Here is a 5,481-nt window from a genome sequence, read left to right on the forward strand (position 1 = left end):
TCCTTTGATGATATGTTATCCTCAAGTAATTCTTTGCAATTTTTAATTGTAACAAATATCCTTTTTAAAAATTATTATTAGTTTGAATGAGTATTCTTTTGGTACATTCGATGTTGTTTTAAGTCTCCACTTGATGAAAATTGACAACACAGAAGCATTTTCTATCTGCAATAGTTCAATTCTTCACAAGTTATGGCAATTTTATGATTATCCAATTTTTGGTTGATGTTCTCTTTTTATTAATTGAATCTTTCTAGTTGAGCTAGTAATGGGAGAAATATTATTAGACAAGGTGCAAGCATTCTTTCTTTTTATTGCATGTAACAAAATGTGTCTCAAATTTAACATTTTGATAGATTCATTAGACTTCATGAATGCCTTTAATCTTCCTTTTAAACTTTTAATGATTGTGCTATCCATTTTTTTAATGAGGTATATCTCATAGTAGCATATGGATCCATGATTAATTGTGTGTAAATGTCTCAATGCCATAAGTAGCTCAAATTTTTATTTACCATATTTTTGTATATGCATCCTAGGGTTAGGCGTTAAGCTAGCTTGCTTATTTGATCAAATATCTAGAACATTAATCTAAGTCCATGTCCCAATAGTTTCTGCAACCTTCAAAACTCATGCTTATTGGCATGGCTATAGATTGTTTTATATGTGTACTTAGTGCCATCTTTTAGAGGTTTCAATATCATTAGGTGTTGCAAGGATGTTTAGGATAATTAAATAAACAATTTAGTCCTTTTTATTCTTTTGCAAGCAGTTGTATACTTATTTGATTTGTATATTTATTTTTTTATGAGTTTGTATTTCCTTAGAGTTCTATGTAATCAATTATTAGTGCAAATTATGTGGGAATCGATTGATGATATTATTCTTTAAATGGGATCTTTGTTGTAAGTGGAAAAGCTTTTGTATACATATGATTCCATGTTCATGTTGCATACCACAACTTTGAATGTCCATTGTGAAATAAAAATAGAAAACTTTGCTTATTACTGTGTCTTTGAGTGGGAGAGTTAGAATCAATTATAACTTATATGTGTAATAACTAGCACAAGTTAAAATGTTTGTACATGTTAACTCCCCTATTACTAACATGTCACTCACAATCTCCAAAGGAATACTTCGATGTTCGTATGTTGTTTTCAAACAATTGATCAAAGGAGGCTACACACATTTATCATATATGAAAGACTTTTGGAAGCCCAAGTTCCACATCATTGAGAAAGCATATCTTGTTGCAAAAGCATATCTTGTTGCAATCTTTCCTTCTAGTTAGGAGATGTTAAGATTTCAAAGTCTCTATATCCCATTGGAGATCATAACATCTCAATGTTGGCATTATCAACAATAGAATGAGTATATAACTTCTTTTGTCCATATACATATTGCATTACTTGATGAATAAGAGATTCGATACATTTAAAGAATAATTTTGTCAAGAAGTTTAAGTCTTTGATTACATTCAACATACAAGATTCGCATGTAAATGCATTTGTTTAATGGATATTATTTATAGAAATCTTTCATTAAATTTCAAAGCATTCCCATGTCTATTGTGGAAGTACATATGGGGATAAATAATGAGCCCTCTCAAGACACAAGGAAGCATAAATGCATAGATAGCTATTAATACCTGAATAAAATGACAACAGGACGATTCTCTAACTTGGGATCTCAAAATAAATGCAAATTTCATAAAATCTATAATGACTCTAAAGAAAACCAAACATAATACATTTCTAGAGCACAATTTACATGCTTTGCGTTTTGTGTAAATGGATCTAGAAGGTTATTGAGAAATGGAAAAACAATTTGTGAAGAATACTTCATATCTAAGATGGTAGCACAAAATTTTGATCGATTGAAAACATAATTGAAAATTTTCAAGTCACAAGTCATTGTATCAGTTTCTGAAAAAGTCAAGCAGCTCACCAAAGTGCAATTGCTATTCCTTCATAGTTTTGTAAAAGATAATACCATTTTCTTGATTATATATGATTATGCTCATGATACATGTCAAATCATAGCTTTTGCATTTTGATATGTTCACTTTTGTTGACCTAAATTTCCAATGCCTTGTTGCACAGTAAACAACATGGATGATCATACGGCAAAGTGATTTTATTTTCCTGGCAACAAAGAAGATGTACACAAATACTTGAATCTATTCCACGCACAAAAAGTATATCTGAAATGTGTTTTCCAAGAAAAGCTATCTAATGACTTGAATGTAAATTAATGTTATTTAATGTGTTTGTACTCACCCGTAGAGAGAAATTAAAGGTCACCAACTCAAAGAGCGCCTTAAACTACCCGTCGTCTATACAGAGAAAGTAAACAAAGAAAGAGAGATCGCCCATCCAGAGCACATGCAGATTTCTACAATGGTTCTCAAACATAAACAACAATGCACTGTTAAAATTCAAAGAGAAACTACATTTCTACATCACAGCAGAACTGACCCTCAAACAATTCCACAACCTGTCTCAAATCACTCACTCTGGTCTCTGTCAACTTGCAATATGGGCACAAAGGAAAATGCCAATAGCCCTTGAATGTGTATTGCCTCTCAGATCATGCTGCCATGATCACCACATCAGATCTTAACATCACCCGGGACACCACTGTTGCAATCTTTTTTACCACACATTAGACCCATCGAAGAGCCCCAAAATCCGCTCCATGAGCCATGATCATCGCAGCAAATCTAACACTATTGCAACAAAAAGGCACCAAGCTAAAGCCATTGAAAGAGAGTGCCACGAACAGGAAGAGATGGCCACTAGGGAAGATCAGAAGAGATGAGGGCATTGATGGCTCCCAACCAGAGGAGGAAAGAGAAAAGAGTCAGAAATATGTTTCACACCGCCTCAGCCCCTAAAATGAGTAACCCTTTAATATGCCCTTTAACTCCACCAAATCTAACACCATTGCAACAAAAAGGCACCAAGAAAAAACCATTGAAAGAGAGTGCCACGAACAACAGGAAGAGATGGCCACTAGGGAAGATCAGAAGAGATAGAGGGCATTGATGGCTTCCAACCAGAGGTATCAGCGAGGAGGAAAGAGAAAAGAGCCAGAAATTATGTTTCACACCGCCTCAGCCCCTAAAATGAACCAAACAGCTACGTAACCCTTTAATATACCCTTTAAGGCCCTTGATTTAAGCAAAAGCCTCAGTCCCCAAAATGAAACAAACAGGTACTTAACCTTTTAATATGCCCTGACTCCCTTGATTTATGCTCAAAAGCGCATTGAACATTGCACTCCTCCCTTAGACCACTAGCAAGGGTCAACAAAGTTTCTGTACATTGGCATGCTGCCAACACTCATTTCCACTTTAGCACTACTGATAGTAGGAATTGGATTCACTCAAGCAGAAGGGTTGCTCCACCCAAGGAAGATAGGGGGATGTGGAGTGGTTGGCAGCTGAACAAAGTTTCTGTACATTGGCATGCTGCCAACACTCATTTCCACTTTAGCACTACTGATAGTAGGAATTGGATTCACTCAAGCAGAAGGGTTGCTCCACCCAAGGAAGATAGGGGGATGTGGAGTGGTTGGCAGCAGTTTTACTAGCTCATCTCAAGAGGTAATATTGTGACCAACAACCAGGTTCCCTATGTGTGTGCCATTGAAATTATAGAGCACTGCCTCTACGAGTGCAACAAGGCCATGAAATTTTGGGACTTCAAAGGAGGTTCTAGTGTCTATATGGCATGGCAAGAGGAATGCCCCTAGGGCTGTCATTCCACATTGCTAAGGGGATCATGATTTGGCACATTAGAAATCTCACAATGATTGGGCGATTGAGGGAAGGACACTTCAGTTCATAAAGTGGAACTAGCAATATGCTGTTTTACAGAGTATTCGAAAGAGCCCCATTTGTATTGCTTAGCACTTGGGCATTTAAGTTTATACAAAGTAACTGCAATGTACAGGTTCATGGTGTCTTGACCCTGCATACATTTACATTATGTCGGCCTTTGTATGACAGGTTATGAATGCTTGCCTGCGGTATGAGGTTGCAAGACATGTCCACTAAAGACCGTCGCACTGGCTACGTTGTGGACTGTGGATTTTCTCTATGACAGCCAGGTTTTTGGGACACTAACCATCAAGTTTTGTTGGAAGTTCAAGCAAATAAGCTAATAGTCCTACAGGACAGCCAAAAAGGGACAAACTGGCATGCAGAGGAATCAAACAAGATGATGTCTAATGACCTAGGGAACCTTTTGAACCACTATTGAAATCACCCAGAAGACACCTCACCTCGAGCACCTGATGATGGGCAGAATAAACCACTGCAGTTGGCAAAGAAAGCGTCCCAGATTGTCATATCAAAGTGCATGTCACAGTTGGCAGTCCTACGGGACAGTGATAAAGGGGCAAGACTGGCATGCAGATTACAGAATTATTGAAATTATTGCCCAGAAGACGAGCACTTGATGATGAGCACAATAAACCACTGCATTCGGCAAAGAAAGCACCCAGCATGTCATATCAAAGTGTATGTCACAATTGGCACTATGTACATTCATTCGGCTGTGTGGGTTGGGTTGGGTTTGGAGAGGGGGGGGCGGGGGGGTGGGGGGGGGGGGGGGGGGGCGGTCAGCATGATTAATTGCACAAATAAGGACTTTGAGGATCCTGAGGAATCTAGCCCTGGGATCAACCAAAGCCAAACCAAACTCCTCATAATTCTTTCTTGCAGGCTTCTCATACATTGCATGTAGAAATAGCTTGCAAGTCCTTCACTCATCCATACTTCTTTGAGCTCTCCATCTCATTGTTGATGTCTTTCTGGTGACATCTATCTCTACTCATCCTTCTTTCTCCCCATCTTATGGCAGCTATCTTTGTGGCAACCTTTGTCTCTCCCTCATGGGTATTTCTCTATGTTATGGTAGTAAAATTCTACTTGATCTTATCTCGCATCGCAAGGAATCTGGCTCTCAAGGCTGCTCATAGCATGGAGGGGGGTAACAGGTGGGATAATGACACTAGAAAAACACAACAAGGTCACCCAATTAAGTGAGTCTGAACACATTTTACAATCATAGACATCGAGGTGCCAAATGACTCCCTCGATAAGAGCTATTCCGAGTCATCAGCCTGTTATCCCTCATGTATCTTTGATCCGTTGAGCGAGAGCCCCTCCATGTGGGACTTTTGGATCACTATGGCCGACCTTCGTATTTGCTCAACTAGTAAGTCTTACAGTCAGGCAAGCTTATACCATTATGTTCACAAGCCATACAAAGATTAAATTATCATCAGCTTTCAAACTACAGATTTTAGCTTTGAAAAAGTATGCACAAACCTTGCTTTGGACATAGAAAGCAGAAGAAGAGAAGTTTTCATAGAAGATCAATGCAGGCAACTGCAGGACCTTTGATCTATTGGTTTACAAAAGTAATCCAGGACGTCTAATGTGCTCTTCTCTTCAACAGAATTCTCAAGCCA

This window comes from Dipteris shenzhenensis, chromosome 18 (genome assembly GCF_047967505.1).
Source record: "Dipteris shenzhenensis isolate YYH24624 ecotype China chromosome 18, Dip_SZ_1.0, whole genome shotgun sequence".
NCBI lineage: Eukaryota > Viridiplantae > Streptophyta > Polypodiopsida > Gleicheniales > Dipteridaceae > Dipteris > Dipteris shenzhenensis.